Source organism: Octopus bimaculoides, chromosome 19 (assembly GCF_046866305.1).
Source record: "Octopus bimaculoides isolate indiv1 chromosome 19, ASM4686630v1, whole genome shotgun sequence".
Classification (NCBI taxonomy): Eukaryota; Metazoa; Mollusca; class Cephalopoda; order Octopoda; family Octopodidae; genus Octopus; species Octopus bimaculoides.
In genome coordinates this window covers 257,923-275,422 of record NC_142946.1, presented here as the reverse complement: position 1 = coordinate 275,422, position 17,500 = coordinate 257,923, and the positions used below count along the sequence as shown (strand labels likewise).

Here is a 17,500-nt window from a genome sequence, read left to right as displayed (position 1 = left end):
TATTCGCTTTTTGAAAAAAAAAAAAACTTTAGGCCATTGTTGTACAATGAAACTGTGCACCCCTCCCAGCCATTATGATAGACCAGTAGCCGGTCGTCAAGAGAAGATTGAGAGTCGAAGAGTTGAGTGTCGACAGTTCTAGTCGGTGACTTGTGGGGCTATCAGTGATAGTAAAACAGAAGGTGTTAGTCTGTTACTATGCCGATGGCTAGTAACTACTGTGGCTACTAGCATAAAACAGCGACTACAGGACAACGGCAGGCACACAAGTAGGAGGAACCCACTTTGCAACTGTGGCGACGAGGAAAAATAAATTTAAACAGTGTGAAAAAAAATTCACACGAGGAGTTGAAACTAATTCACGTGGAAAATTAGTTTAAACAAAAAAAAAAAAGAAACAAAAATCTTGTGCAACTTACGAAAATCGTAAAATACGTAAGACTTGTTAGCTGGTACAACGGCTGTCATAGATCACACCAGTGGGAGGAACTCACTTTACAACAGGCATTTATCTACATCAGGCAATGCTTCATGTCGTGTAATCTTTACTACTCTAATATACATACTGATCGCACGCACGCACGCACGCACGCACACACGCACACACACACACACACACACACACACGGGTGTGTGTAACCTATATCTATACGAACATTTTGATTTCCTGTATATGTTAAGACACTGTATCGTTCTTACCATTTTGGTTCTGCTGCTCTTTGTATATATTTATTAGAGGACGGTTATTCCATTATGTATCAAATAGTTTTCTCTAATCACAACAATAATTTACATATTTCCATTTTCCTTTCTATTACTCACCGTTTGTTCGTCATTTTCGTTGATAATATAAATTTGGTTGATTGTGACATGATGAATATCTTTCATTGAATTATATACAGTATTTATATTTAAACAGTCATTTACCAGTGATAATTGAAACATTCATCCTCTTTCTCCAATATTTATATGATTTCCTTCAATGATTGTGCAATTTCCTTATGCAATTGTGCACAACGCTTCTTGGAATTTTTACCCAAAGCATCAGCAATCAAGAACTTTATATTCACAAACTTACAAGTTATGCCTTCACTTATAGTTTACTTCCATGCAAAAATCATAAATTATACTTGTACAATAATATATTCTCATTCGATTTTTCAATAGTACACTTGTCTAACAGGTATATTCTTCCACTCTATTGATGCAAGAACGTATGTTTGCTCAAGAGGTACACTTCGAAATTACGTATTCAATCCTACTGTGTGAAAGCTGTATAACTTTGGATCTGGACGCCAAATGGCTAGCAAACAGTGTTCGTATGGAATTTTATACTTCTTCAACATTAGAAGTTCGGTAAAACAAATTGATAGGATAAGTACTAGACTTTAAAAAAAATATTTATATGCACACACACACACACACACACACACACACACACACACACTCAACGTTGCTTTTATTGTTTTCGTTCAGGTCGAGGTGGCCAATGGCGCAGAAACTTAGCTGTATATTTCTTGGCCAGCAAACACAAAGGTAACATTCTTGACCTCACAGGATATTTCGATACAATATCACCTAATCCGCCTCCTGCATCACCACCACCACCGCAAGACCGACTCTGCCTGTTCATTCCAGATAATAGCAATTACTTGATAGACTATCGCAGATTCATGTGAAATAAATGGCATTTTAATTGAAATATAACTATTTATTTGTTCTCTTCGCCTAATTAATGTTTCTGAAAGACATCATAATATCAGAATAATGATAACAAATATTTTTATTGCTTTTCTTGTCCTTCCTCCTGTTGTGATCATCATCTTCATCTGCATCATCATCTTCATCATCATATGTCATTATCATTCTTATTATTATAATTATAATTGTTATTATTGTCATAATTATAATTATTATTATTATTATTACTAGTCATATTTGTATTGAAAACTAAAGAACCAGCAGGAAAGAAAAACAAAACGGTAAAGCAATAAAAGTATAACAAAAGACGAAAAAGTAAAATAACAAAAAAAAGACCGAACTGCTTCCAGAACTTTCCGTTTACAAAATTTTGTTTTTGTTTTTCTTTTGTTGTTTTTGTTGTTCCTGAGTCACGCTTAGAAATGGTGGAAAAGATTTTTACAGTATTCACTAAATAATGAAGTAATTCCAATCACGAACATTTTTAGTAAATTGACTGTTTGTTTTGACAAGACATAAGAAAAGATATTCGACTGTAAGTGATAGAGTGAACTGTTGTTCGTATTTAAGTTGCTCTTATTGTTGTTACTGTCGTGTGTGCCTGTCAGCCATATTGTTTCTATTTTCGTGTGTAATTAAAAGACATCTAAGAATGTGCTGATGTGGATTCTCCAATGCCAAGACAAGTGAACATCGTCAGTTTAGATGAATCACCACAGAATACAGATTCATCACTGAGCAGTCAGTGTTCCCTTGCTTACAAGTTCAACTGCATTTTCCCAACTCAAACCCCTACCTATTAGTTTAATTTTTTTTCTTCTTCCTGCTTTCAAATTTCCTGAAGGCTAACATTGAATTTCATCATTCCAGGTTCGATAAAATAAAATACCGGGAGAGACTTAATCGGCTAAGCATCACCACCACCCGACTTCAACATTTCTCACCTTGTCACTAAATCAGGAAAAAAAATGTTAGAAGAGAATGTTGTAATTCTAAAACTGGAGAATCGTTCCAAATGCTTAAAATATAGCGGTCTGTGCTAAACACACACAACGACCAAGATGGTGTTTGTAAACAGAATGGTGAGGTGTATCTATGAGCTAAGTCCAAACTGATGCAGCAAACTGGTGTTGTTGCTAGTGTCATTTTTAAATACCATTCATCACTGATCAATCAGACCTGAAACCAAAGGCGAACGTTTTCTGCAGATTATTATCGGATTATGATCTCAAGTAGTGGATTAGTGGTTACAGCACTCGCCTCGCTGTCGTATAGTAGTGAGTTCGAGTCCTGGCGGCACATTTTGTCCTTGAGCAAGACACTTTATTTCATGTTGGTCCAGTCCACTTAGCTGACAAGAATGTATTGTGGCTGTAATTCAATGTGCCAGTCTTGTTACATTCTGCGTGAGGCTGAATCTCCTTCAGAAATACGTTAGTCCTTATTCCTGAGATAAAGTTTTACACGTCCTGCTGTTTTTAATTGGGAAATGAGTCAAATCTGCCAGTCAACTATAGTCTGTCGCATGAAACTAGAATTTCTTGTTAATTTTAAAGATCATTGACGAAGCCGGCCAAGAAACAAAAGAATCAGAAACAAAAAATACTCCGTTTCTTTTGGGTTTTTTTTTTGTTTTGTTCTGTTTCGTTTTGTCTGCATGTGTGGGGGGGTCCCATTGAAGTGTGTGGTGTCCTATTGATATGTCAAGTTCCGATCTGAAAATGTAAACGACGTTCCGTCCTTACATTTCTAATGATTTCAGTTTCTAATTGTTTTCAAATTTTTTTCGTAAAACCTGACAAATCGACAGCCCTTGTGGTGCTCCTTATCAATATTAAACCGTCTTTACCAGATACAGTACAGCCTCTCCTTCCCTGTGCTCTATAAACTTTTCCATATTTCGTTGTATACCTTACTATTTCTATCTCCCCACCCTCGCTCAGTTATTCTCTGACTCAAAATCTCCGTCTGCCTCTTTCTTTGCCTATCCCGAACCGTCTCCTATCCCTCTCTGTTATTTCTCAGTCCTCGTATATCGCTCGATATATCAATATCATTTTCTAGCACCAAACCAGACATTTTATAACAGATATCCAGGAATATCTAGCAAACTGTATCAAGTTCTTAAATCGCTGTCTTGTTTCTTATTTTTAATATTTTCTTATTAATTCTGCTTTTAACAAGCTTGCGAGACACAAACCAGAGCCGTTTTTATATTGCTTTTGTTGCAAATAGAATACCATTTAGATAGATAAATAGATAGATAGATAGATAGATCACACATATACGTATGTGTGCGTGTGTGTGCGTCGAAATATATATATATAGATATTTACATAGAAAGAGTAAGAGTGAGATAGATACATCCATATAGTAATATATATATATATATATATATATATATATATATATATATAGAAAGAGTAAGAGAGAGAGAGAGAGAGAGATTCATATAGTAAAACGCACACACACACACACACACACACACACACACACACACACACACACACACACACACACATATATATATATATATATATACATATATATATTTACAGAGAGGGAGAGAGAGTGTAAGATATATATATATATGACTTGCCTATATACATATACTTTTGTGATTTATATTTGCATCGATCAGAGAATGTGTAATTTCCTTATGGATAAGTAAGATATACGTACACGCCATTCTCTACAAGTTTGCTCAAAGAATCAGTGATATACCTATAGATATATGAATGTGCGTGCGTGTGAATCGTGTACTTACGTGTATACACACACATAAAGATATAAATTTGTGTAGTGTACTTTTCCCTGACATATATATATATATATATATATATATATATATATATATATATATATATATATATAATATACACCTACATACAGACAGGCATACATGTTTATATGTGTGTGTGTACGCGCGCTTTACGTACATGTACATGTGTCGTTATATAGTTATTTACAAAACATATCTTTCTCCCATCCTAATAAATTCATTGACAGCAGACAACGTCTCAAGAATGCAAACAAACGTGATATTGCCAAAGACAACAGCATTTATTATGATATTTAATCTTGTGCTTCTTTGCAATTGGCCCTTTGGTAGATTGGGAAATTGAATGCCTCCTTCCCACAGACTTCGGATACCGTATCAAATTACATGGAATTGTCAAAAATCTTGGAAAACGCCCAGTAAGAGCTGCCATCTTGCTTGATGTTATGTACAGAACAGTTTATATATATATATATATATATATATATATATATATATATATAATGTTGAGTTATACATTCTAGAATATCTTCAAACACATATAGATGTACTATATGCATGTAAATTAAAAATATGTACATATATATAGATTTATATATATATATATATATATATATATATATATATATATATATACACATATATGCTTTTGTATGAAGATGATCAATACTTATATACATATTCATTAGTATATTTGCTTTCTATATACGGCCATATATTAAGATATATATACATACATCAATATATGTATGTATGTATGTGTATGTAAATTTTAATTGCATCCTACTTTACTAGATAAACAACATATATATACGTATGAATAGTAATACATATGTGTGTATACACACACAGACACACACACACACACATATATATATATATATATATACGTACACTAACAGAAGGACATCGGTATATATATATATATATAAACGTTATATGTATATCTACACGCTTACCTTTTACGTGTTTGCATGCTTATATGCGTGAGTGTCTGTGTTTATATACACTTTCGTGTAAGTTTGTATGTAACTATTCATATGCGCGTATATATACATGTGTGTATACATATGTATGTGTGTGTATAGATAGATAAGTTCATCTCCAATTATGTAATTCTATATGTTTATGTATAATGCAGTGTAGAGTTCCGAAAGAATGTTATGATACCTTGTGTCAGACTTCTGGCCAATATATTTCAATAGTCATCTTTCTACTGAGGCGATGTCTGCAGTTTCCTGGAGAATAAATATTTATATACTTTTAATGGCAATGGAAGCGTTCAGTTCATCTAAATTTAGACTACATTTGGGTTTACACATACATTCTTGCATACATACATTCATATACATACATATATATGTATACATATATGCATATATTATATAGTATGTATGTATATATGCATATGCATATACATATAGATATTTATCTATCGATATATATGTGTATATATATATATATATATATATATATATATATATATATATATATATATATATACATGTTTATGTTGTGCATGTATGTATAGAAGATATATCTGTGGTGTACTTTCTTTGAAATTATATAATACCAGAGTGAAGGAAACCGTACAGCGTATTGTTCATACACAAATAAACTGCCGCCACAGACACACACACTCACTCACTCTCTCTCTCTCTTTCTCTCTCTCTTCCTCTCTCTCTCTCTCAGAGACACAGAGGCACACACTCACAGGTTCGTTTGTACGCTAGCAAGCCTTTTCAACAACTGCCACTACTTCGCTTTTCGTTTCTTAGAATCGTAATTCTATGACCGTCTTGTTTCTTGTTTTGTTGTTGATATTCTTCCACACCGCTCAACCTAATCTTATCTAAATGAACTCTACTTTTGTGAAATATATATATATATATATATATATATATATATATATATATATATATATATATATATATATATACACACACACACATGTATGTATTAGAATAAATAATAAGGTACTCAGATATCTGGATGGTTGTACATTTACAGATTTTTATTAATATCTCACATGTTTTATAAATATTACCAGTTGCACCTATTCTTGTAGGTTCTTCAGATCTGAAGAACCTACAAGAACCATATCTGAAATGTAATTGGTCAGAAGCATGGGCTTGGGGAACAAATTTTATACCATACATCCTTTGTATATTTTTGTAAATGAACTTTAAAGAAAGATAGCAATGTATTCTGATATGCAAGGAATTCGTGCGCACTTTAATCTCTAATATTGACTCAATCAATTGATTTGTTCCGAGATAAAAACTGATGAAAATATAAAGAAGACAAATATAGTTTATGACTTTTACTCATGCGATATATTCATTGAATAAATATTAACATCATAACAACTCTGTTAGTTAAAACATTTTACGTTCTAAGCTCAAATACCACCTTGATTTACTTTGCTTTTCAGTAAGTATTCCAGAACCGAAATAGTGAGTACCAGTCATATTCTGGGATCAGTTTAACCCACCGTTGTTTTCCTTTTCTTTCTTTCTTTAGTACTGTTGCCAATGTGAAGAATAGTGGTGCGGATGGGTTTGGGCATTCAACTGCAATAAACAGAGAAATCGAAAAATAAAAAGAGAAAGAGAATGGAGAGGGAGGGAGAGAGAGAGAATGGGGAAGGGGTAGAGTGAGAATAAGAGCCAGAGAAAGAGATATAAAAGGGAGGGTGAGAGAAAGGAAGAGTGAGAAAGCGAGATTTAGCGAGAGAGTGAATAACTTATGTATGTATATATATGTATATATATATATATATATATATATATATATATATATATATATATATACGTACTCATACATACATACATACATGTATGCATACACAGACGCGCGCACTCATGAACACAGATATTGATGTTTCATGTGTTCATTGCAATGGCATTGCTGCATCCTTGGGCGTGGAAACAACTTTTCCTTTCTAGAGTATCGCATGACCAAAGGACGGTTCCACCGATGGATGATAATGTGCAATATAAACAACTACCTTACTTCAAGGACATTAGTGGATTAATGGGAACGCTGTTTCGGTGTACTTGTCGCCTTTTCAGTTGTAGACACCACTTTAAAAGCCACCATCCGAGTATCTATCACAATGCATCTCGCCTGATGCGTTACGGACTCTGTCCCAGACTATCCGCCATTATCGATAAATATTCAATATATTTCTGTGTTTAACAGAGGTGATAAGATACAAATAAAACTGCGACTGTAAATAAGAAAGACGAAACTGGACTGCAATTAAACCAGTGGAGGGTTAGGGTTAGGCTCATAGCATTCAGTGAATGGTCGTTGGAATTGAAGATGGTTTTGTTTAGGGCAACTGTTGTATGGAAAGGAGAATGTAACTTGTTAAATTAGAACATAAACTAAAAATATCAGCATCTTTTGGGAAAGATTAGGAAACTTATAAACTGACAGGAAATGTTGATAAATGATAAATGTCTGTTAGCCTCAATTTAATGAGCTCCGTTTGAACTTTGCCCTCCAGGTTATGACATGATAAATTAGTGTCAACACGAAGACTACAGACGGCTTGGATTCGCAAATAAGCGGTTCCTCAACGAAAAGTTCAAAAAGGTTTAAATCGATAGGAATTTGATAGGAAGTATTACGGCAACACAGCCGGTCCTTTGTCTTCGTCTGCTTAAACAACAATCATGATCACATTCATTCATATATATATATATATATATATATATATATGTATATGTGCGTGTGTGTGTGTGTTAGCCTAGATGAGTACATTCATAAATGCACACACATTCATTCAAAATTCAAGCGTACGTACATAATTCCATACATTTTTCCACATATATTCTTCATTGAATATAAGCACTCACTTCGTCGTATGCATCTACGGAAACAGATATGTAAGATGTAATGGTCCACATGCACTCACAGACAGTCACGCGCGCATGCACACACAGGAGGTTCGCACAAGCACCATAATACTAAAGTGGCATATTCACACAGTGCATGCACCTACGTATTTGCACACACAGATCACACACTCACATACATAGAAATACGGACTAATATACGTTCGTAGATGCTGATACATAAACACGTACATACACACATACATGCATATATATATATATATATATATATATATATACATATATATATATATACACACATAGATACATAGATACATACACACATGCACACATCACTACATACCGTAAACTTGGCGTCGCTTGAGTCTTGCTTTCCATAAAAACTATCCCGCAGAGTATTGTAAAGGAAACCATTTCAATTTTAATGAAACAATAAACTAACATCAAAGCATCTCTGATGGCCTCACTCAGCAGATACTTAAAACACTAACTACAGATCAACTTTAATCTTGTATCTCTTCTCACGGCAAAATCACTCAACTCCCTTCGGGGACTTCGAACTCCGTCCTTCTCACGTTTTTCCCAACAATGTCCAGAGAACGTCTTTTGCTGTTTTAGAGTAAGGTGTTATATGGCTGTTGTTGAAGCCCTAAATACTCGTTATGGTCAGTGGGAGTGAGGTGGGGTGCAACAGTGGAAATATAATATTGAATGCCAATGGGGACCCCATTCAGTAATGTTGCTGCTATAATGACTGTCGTTAGACATTTGTCGTTGCAATCATCATCATCATCAGCAGCAGCAGCAGCAGCAGCAGTCTTATTATTATTTTCCCCACTTTCAATTTTATTTCCATTTCTTGCCGAATCTCTTCCCGACACATAGGGCAAAGGAACTTACTGTATACACACCCAGATTGTTCATTTACAATGTCAAGTTATGTGATAGAAAGAAAGAAAGAAAGAAAGAGAAGGAAAAAGAAAGGAGAAAAAATAGAAAAATGAAAAGCAGAAGAAAAAAGAAAACAGGTGGGGAAGAGAAAATAGGGGGGGGGAGAAAATTCACAGCGACAATGCTCGTCTCTATACGTGTGATGTGTCAATTACGACAATCTTTTGCTCTTCCTGCATGGATGTTAAGTCAGGGATCTTTCTCAAGTAATTTTCAATTCCTTTTTTTATCATTCCAGCTGCCCCTACAACCACTGGTATTGGAAACTGTTTTGCGATGCCACAGTTACATTCTAGTTCCCAAAACTTTCATTTCAATAGCACCATTCAAATTCTACCTTCTTTATACACAATGTATGCCGCATTTAAGCATAAGCGCCAACACAATCACAACGCTCTGATCATGTGCCGCAGGGGTTTTAAAACCTTTTAGCATTAATAGAACCCTCTAAGTTGAGACAAAATTTTGAGGGTTCCATTAGTGGAAGTTAAATGATATTCGAACAAAAATAAATTGCAGCCAATGTGCAATTAAGCATTAAAATAAGATTGTGTCAGCATAATTTAGTTGCATTTTTATCTTATCTGTTTGAAGAACTCGGGTTGATAACAGAGATATTAAAAATTAATGCTTTAGATGAACCTGCTTCCGATCACAGAGAGCCTTTATATTCGGAACTATGGAAGTTACATTTAAACTTAATCCAACTTATTTATGCAGTCTATCTCTAAATTTTTTATTAAGTGAAGTGAAAAACTTCTGTCACATCACTACCTAGTTGAAAATCGCATTAACACTTTTAAAGCTTTGCTTTTAGAGTAGATTACACCATTAATAATGTAATCCAGAATCTTGACAGTTCCACTTGTTGGAATTTTGATTTCAAGCAAAACTCGTTGATATTTCTATTTTCTAATTCTTTTCTTTTCGTGGAAGTTTGCGTAAGTTTAACGAGTCTATAAATGGGTTTTCAACCCAAACTTAGTTTTCAATTTCATTCGGAAACTACGGCGTTTATTGGTTTGCATATATCACACAGATACGATGTTATCGATCTATACTACTTATCACACATATATGGTGTTATTGATTTAACCATATCACATAAATGTTACAAAATTGAATACTTTATAGCTAAACCCAGGAGAATTTGATTTGTTAGTAAAAAAAAAAACGCAAATAAATGTTTCATGGCACTCGACATCATTCTTGGCTAAATGGTTATGCAAGAGTTTTAGTTAATATTTTACTGCATAAATGTTAATTTAGTCTTTAAATCAATTTGTATTGGTACCATGTACTGGAAGATTAACCTTATTGAATTAGAAGAATATGTGAGAAAGATATCTGGACTGCACGCAGCTTAATGGTCGTTTGTGTTACATTCACGACTGCAAAATCGGGATTTTTATTCTCCGGCCGGGCAGTGTGTTGTGTTTTTGAGGGAAACATTTCCTTTCACCTTGCTTCAGTCCACTCAGCTGTAAATGAGTAACCTTACGACGGACGGGTGACCCATTCAGGAAGTGGTGGGGGGGTCAGTCACTTATACACCACGCTAATGAACCCTATGCGTTCTATGACTCGAGACCCTACCTTTATAAGATAGATATAGCAATTATTTTCACCGAAAACTTAGTTTTTAGTTTGCTTGAAAGTTAAAAAACCATGTTCAGATAAAAATAATTCAATTTATTCCCGAAATTCAGAAAACCATGCTCATGATGCTTCCGTTCGACAACAGCATTTCAGAATGTAGTAATGAAGTTGTCTGCAATCTCAGACATCGCATAATAAACTGAAGTTTCTTGCGTTTAGTGATTTTGATTTAATAAAATGGAGCACCGATACAGCATCGTTTACTATTAATTTCATATCTTCAGGCATGTTTCACTGCAAGTCTTTGACGATGAAGGTAACAGCTGAAACTTTCAACGCTAATTTTTCATTTTCTATCTTCTTTGATTCTTGTAGAATAGTATCCTGTTACTCTCCCCCCTCCCCGATCTCCCATCATAGCCGCAACTTCGTCACTGCAAATACTTGAAGAAAGTTTTCACGAAATTTCAGTTTATTCTTTATTTTTACAAATAGATTAGATATTGCTTCACTGACAGAATAATTATCTCAAGGCTGACGGACAAACTATTCAGTCTTCTTTAATGCCATTTTCATGACAACAACTTACACCGAGCAAAACTGCTGAACCAGTAACGTCCATTGACCTGTCCATTGAAAGATATTATTGTGGGCACACTTTAAACTTATTAATTTTCTCAATTTCAACAAAATATTTCTCATTTTTCATCACTCTGAAGTTCGATAAAATAAGTACCAGTCAAATACTGGGGTCGATGAAATTTATTTGCATCGCTCATCTAATTAATGGCCTTGCACCGAAATTAGAAGGATTTACTACTCTTCTTAATATCATTATTATTTGCTTTTAATATTAATATTGTTTTTGTTAGTTTTGTTTTCGTTATTACTTTTGTTGTTGTTGTTAGTAGTAGTAGTATTTCAATTAACTATGTATCTTTCATACTATTTCCTTTCATCATGAAGTGAATTTAAAGTTCAGTGAAGCTTGAAAAATTGTACATGTTCGATTCGCTTAACGGCCTGTTGAACATCATGACTAACTGGATGTATTTGCTCAATGCAAGTACTTAATTCCAGCCAATAGACGTAACCTTATGAGACATGGCCATTTCACTTCTGTCCTCTCGTACATCAATAGCAGAAAGAAACGGTAACGGTCAGCAAATAGCGAAAGGAGAATAATAATAATAATAATCAAGCGACCGACTTTTCCAGAGTGGAGATTTTAACAACCAAAAATATGGAAGACTAAAAATAAAATTAAAAGAGAATAAATATTAGGAAGAAATATTAAAGAAGCGAATCTTCATGTAGGTTTGTATTTGTTTATTTGTGCATGAATTGTGAATAATCTGCAAATGTAATTTCGGTTTGTGTAAATGTTGATTCTGAAATGCATCCTGTAGGAAAGATGCAAATGTCGAAATATGAAATCTTAAAGTGGAGAATATTTTATAAATATAAATAAAAACCAAATAATCGGAATTTTCTTAAATATATTTACTATGGTTTACATTTCTAAACAACACTTAATGTCACTGTTTTGATGGAACAGTTATGTTGAAATATATATGTAATTAAATATGGGTTGGTTCCATTTGTTTGAGTTTCGTTTTTAAAGCTGCCGTTACCATTTATTGATTCCAAAAAGGATGGAGAAATAAAACGAAAACAACTAAAACTGCTATCACACACACACACACGCACGCTCGCGTATATGTATGTATATATGCATACATATATATATATACACCCACACATATATGCTTACATATCCATGTATATATATGTATGTGTGTGTGTGTGTGTGTGTGTGTGTGTGTGTGTGTGTGAAATTTTGACTAAGTTTTGTGATGCTATTGCAGATTTAATAGGAACAAAAGCACATTACTCTACCTTCGGCATTCGAGTACGATTATTTTCGACCTTGTTTTGCATTTGTGGTTCCTGGTGTGTATATATATATTCCACTGTTTTATTCCTTGTTTCGTTGATGGTATTAGCTGAGTATGGGCAGGTTAGATTGTTATAAGCATGACTTGCGTAACTGAACCAGAAAACCACTGTTCTGCATGCTTTTAATACCTATCTTTCCAGAAGTTACCATAACTGTTACGTAATTATAATTCCCCTGTACTGACATAACATTGGTACGTTTCTTTGTTTTCCAAATAAACTAAAAATTAGTCAAAACCTACCTGTTGAATGTAGAATATTCTTATTTCGTTGCACGTAACCGGAGGTAGGTTTCTGTTACATATGTGTGTGTACGTATTCATATATATGTGTATTTGGGTGCCCACACGAGAATTCATGGAACTCAGTCCATATAGTAAATTTTATTTATCCCTTCGAAGCTACTTTCATAATAAATGCATTATTTAAATACACCATCTTTGATATGAAATACATCCTCTCCTCATTACACAAACTATAATTATAAGAATCGTGTGAAACTTGATGCTTGATAGGGATTACACAAAGATCAAGGCAAAATATCTTCTGCAGATTGCCAAGATAAAGAAAGCACAATTATCGCAAACAGCGCTACTTTAAGCGGTCCATTAGCTTTATTAATGGAGAAATTGAAGAAACAATTTATGTCTACGGATCTTTTTTCTTTTGTCTTTTGCATATTTCAATCATTTGATTGCGGCCATGCTGGCACACGGCCCCATCACATACTTATATATATATATATATGTGTGTGTGTGTGTGTGTGTGTGTGTGTGTGTGTGTGTGTTTGTGTGTGTGTCTGTGTGTGTGTGTGTGTACATACACACATATGTATACATAACTGTGCTTACTTTCATACAAACATACAGCCAAATATATGTAAAACGAGTTTATAAACACGACGCAACATATACAATTATATATGTACCGGAATTAGGAGAAAACTGATTATCACTTAAACTCGTTTCATGTGTCTCATTTCATCCTCTAAACAAAATATTAAAATTTAGATACTTGAATCTCAGTCCTTCTGGACATACATCAAATATTTGTAGATCTGTCCGTGCAAAGTCTTGCGTCTCATCCGGGGCCTATAATTACTTCCTGTTTGTTGAATCAACGTTAGAAGTGCTTTGAGCTAATTGCCAGATGCAGCGAATATTAGTTATCTATTTCTTGAGAGCGCGCAGATACAAGCAAACGCATCTTAAATTTGTATGTATGTATGTCTCTCAGTTTTTAGTTATTATAAATCCTTCACTGAGGAGGTAGCCGGTTTCCAACAGATACAAGGCTCAGTTTTTGGGATGTAGTTAGCACAGACAAATTCGCCTCTGGTACTTGAATACATTCGTGCATGTTTCTACTGTTCCACTCACAGATTGCACTTGTAATGTATGAATCAGCCGGTCGGAGTAGTCTTAACGATAACGGTGGGAAAAGATTTGGATCGCTTGAACGTTGACGAAATGAGCTACGAATTTTCCGTGGGCAATGGGTTCGTGAAATTTTTCATTTGCTGTTTTTGTCCAACTTTCTCTTTGTTTTTTTTTTTAATATTTTCCTGTAGTTGTGCTTTTATAAAAATCCTTGAAATATCATGTTTAAGGCAACGCACTCCTTTGTACTTACCTATATATATATATATATATATATGAGATAGATAGGTAGACAGATAGATAGGATGTATATGAATGTATGTGTGTATGTGGTATAATGGTGTGTTTAAATGGTTATAGGCGATGATGCAGATCGAGAATCTCATCATGGATACAAATAACCGGATACTTCTTTAACTACAAGGATTTCCCGGTTCGATTCCAGAAGTATTCTGACAAATTTCAAATTCTCCTCTACACATCTCTCACTCACTCACTCTCTCTTTCTGTTTGTTTAATCTCTTCCGCTTTCTCCCCCTTGTACCTTTTTCTGCACTGTATATATATATATATCATGTGTGTGTATGTGTGTGTGTGTATGTATGTGTGAGAGAGTGTGTATATGTATGCATATATACATATAGATGTGTGTAAGTATAAATTTATATATGTATAGATAGATAGTTATATGTATGTGTGCGTGTGTATGTATATATATATATATATATATATATATATCAGTATTATGTTTGTATGTAGGTATGTATGCCTCTATGTATGCATACGTGTATTGTATATATGTATATGTGTACGTGACAGAACCTGCAACATGCCTTTGGCAGACATTTAACGAAGTACCAATATCAAATAAGCCGAGTTAACTCAGTAGAGACATTGGCAATTTCCGTTACTTAACCAAGATTCAAAGACTCGCTGATTACTAAATCTAATATTGCATTTTAAAAGGAAATCGGACATTCCAGAAACAGCAAAAGTTCCACACGAATATTTATAAATGGACGCCTATTATTTGTTATACGCTGGTTGGTAAAATGATCAATTAGTTTCCAATGGCGGAGTTCAATAACATTCATCTTCGATACTCAATTTACGAGTTCGAATGAGGTATGAAGAGGTTTCGTATTTATTTGCTATTCTGGGAGCTTTTGGTGTTTGTCCGAGTGACAGATTTTTTAAACATACATTAATAAACATAAGATATAATATTACGTTTGCTTGATACTTTCTTTTCCACGCGCATAAGAATATATAAATGTGTGTGTGTGTATATATATATATATATATATATATATATTGTGTGTGTGTGTGTGTGTGTGTTTGCTTTTTGAATTTTTACAGGTGTTAATAAGATCTCTTATTACGAAAAAACTCGCGTAGGTTATATTTTTAATTTTAAAAACATTCAGTCAATCTTCAGCGAAATATATTAAACTATTAGACAATACAGTCCTGTCGCAGGTAAGTAGATATAAAGAGGAACAATAGATATATCGATTGAGAGATAAATATATACGTACAAACAAATTTGTGTATATGAATATATACAATTGTATATATAGATCTTTAATGTACAAACATATCTATATGTAAGTGCAATCGCAATACGAAGATAGAGGGTAAGACACTAAGAACTAATGCACTCCGTTAGTAACGAATGGTGAGAAGGGGAACAAGTTTTGAAGGAAACCATTCAAAAATGGTGGAAGATAATAGAAAAAAAATCTGGAAAAGTTTCATACGAAAACACTTTATTTCATGTAAAAGCTGCGAATGTTTCCTTGGTTCTGCGTTTCTTCTGCTAGTCTTCGTTTGAAATTCTTTTGAGCCAAATGTTAGTGAAATCTGTTTTTATATCTTCTGAATAAGTGAGAGCTGCCGGTTGTATAAGATTGTTGTACTTCGTTTTATGATTTTCTAGGGGAATGTGAGAAAAAAGAAATTTCTGAATTTTTCTTCCTGTCTCGGTTGTCGTCGTGTATGTGTGTGCGTGCGTGTGTGTGTATATATGTATTTTAGTGTGTGTGTGTATGTGTTTATATGTGTGTGTATATTCGTATATTTGGGTTCATGTGTGTGTACGAGACACAATCACAGAAATTGTGTGTCTGTGTGTTTGACTGATTCAGTGTGTAATATAAAACAGCAAGCTGGAGATGTTGATATGTGGCAAAATGAAAGTAAAGAAAAAATAGACGAAAGAGAGGAAAAGAAAAGAGAAAAACGACAAGAATATGATAACTGTATTTTCATATTATTCAAGGTGTCGGTCTGTGTTTTGAATGTATTGAAGTTAATCGAGCCAACATTGTCCATCAATGCAGTAGAGAATGGCTTGGATTAATACCAGAATAGAAAATACGAGTTCTCAAACCGGAAAGTACCAGCATCAGTACCACCCCACCCTACATATTACCGAAATGTTTGAACCCCCCACCTCATCCTTCATTATTAATAGGAATATAAAACTGTGTGCTTCCATATAATTCTCCTTTCTTTGTCATGGTTTTAGTCAGATTTAAAAGACTTAAATCCATTTGAATTTCCTTAAACATGTCTATAAGTTGTATACTTTTGAATTCTACACCCCCAGGTGAACGTGCCCACCTTCATAAGAAACACTGATGTAATAAGACATTTGAAAATTACTGTTTCTACATCAATCTTTTGTTATTCGAAATATAAATCTCAAAGCATTGTTTCCTTGGAGCCTCACAGCTGGTTGTAAGAATCGTGAACATATCTTAAACGTTTCCTCAAATATATTTATGTATGATTTACTGTTTTAAAACTTCGAAAAGAGATCTACTATCAAAAAGATATTAAATCTACTATCAAGAGAAAACAACCATACACATTTACAGTAAAACAGCGAGTGTTTTCTAAAGTTGTCTTATCTGTCATTATTTGTAGATTCTAGAAGTAGAATCGCTTCGTGCACCTAAACAATTGCTGTTTCAAGCTTTCACCTTTCTTTTCTACTCTAAGCACAAGGCCTGAAATTTGCGGTGGGGAGTCTAGTTGATTAAAGCGACCCGATTAAGTCGACCTTGTCGGAATTTGAACTCAGAACGTAAAGACAGACGAAATACCGCTATGCATTTCGCCCAGCGTGCTAAAGATTCTGCCAGCTCCTCGCCACCTTCATTACAGCGAATACAAAGCTTTGTAAATACATAAAACGTTCCCTGATTGCAGCACGTCCGAGAATCGACTTTCTTCTGGAAACTCTGAGTAACGACAAATAG

At 34.1% G+C, this 17,500-nt stretch overlaps 1 long non-coding RNA gene across 4 annotated transcripts in view; it reads left to right on the top strand.

Annotated features, from left to right (window-relative positions):
• Window positions 1–17,500, top strand: part of LOC106882149 (uncharacterized) — a 422,822-nt gene that overhangs the window by 226,456 nt on the left and 178,866 nt on the right. Inside the window, exon 5 of one of the 4 annotated variants that reach the window (XR_016245158.1) lies at window positions 1,477–1,700. The exons of the other annotated variants lie outside the window; for them this stretch is intronic. This is a non-coding gene — a long non-coding RNA (uncharacterized LOC106882149). Of the gene's footprint in view, window positions 1–1,476; window positions 1,701–17,500 lie in introns of those variants that run through there. 4 annotated transcript variants of the gene reach the window in all.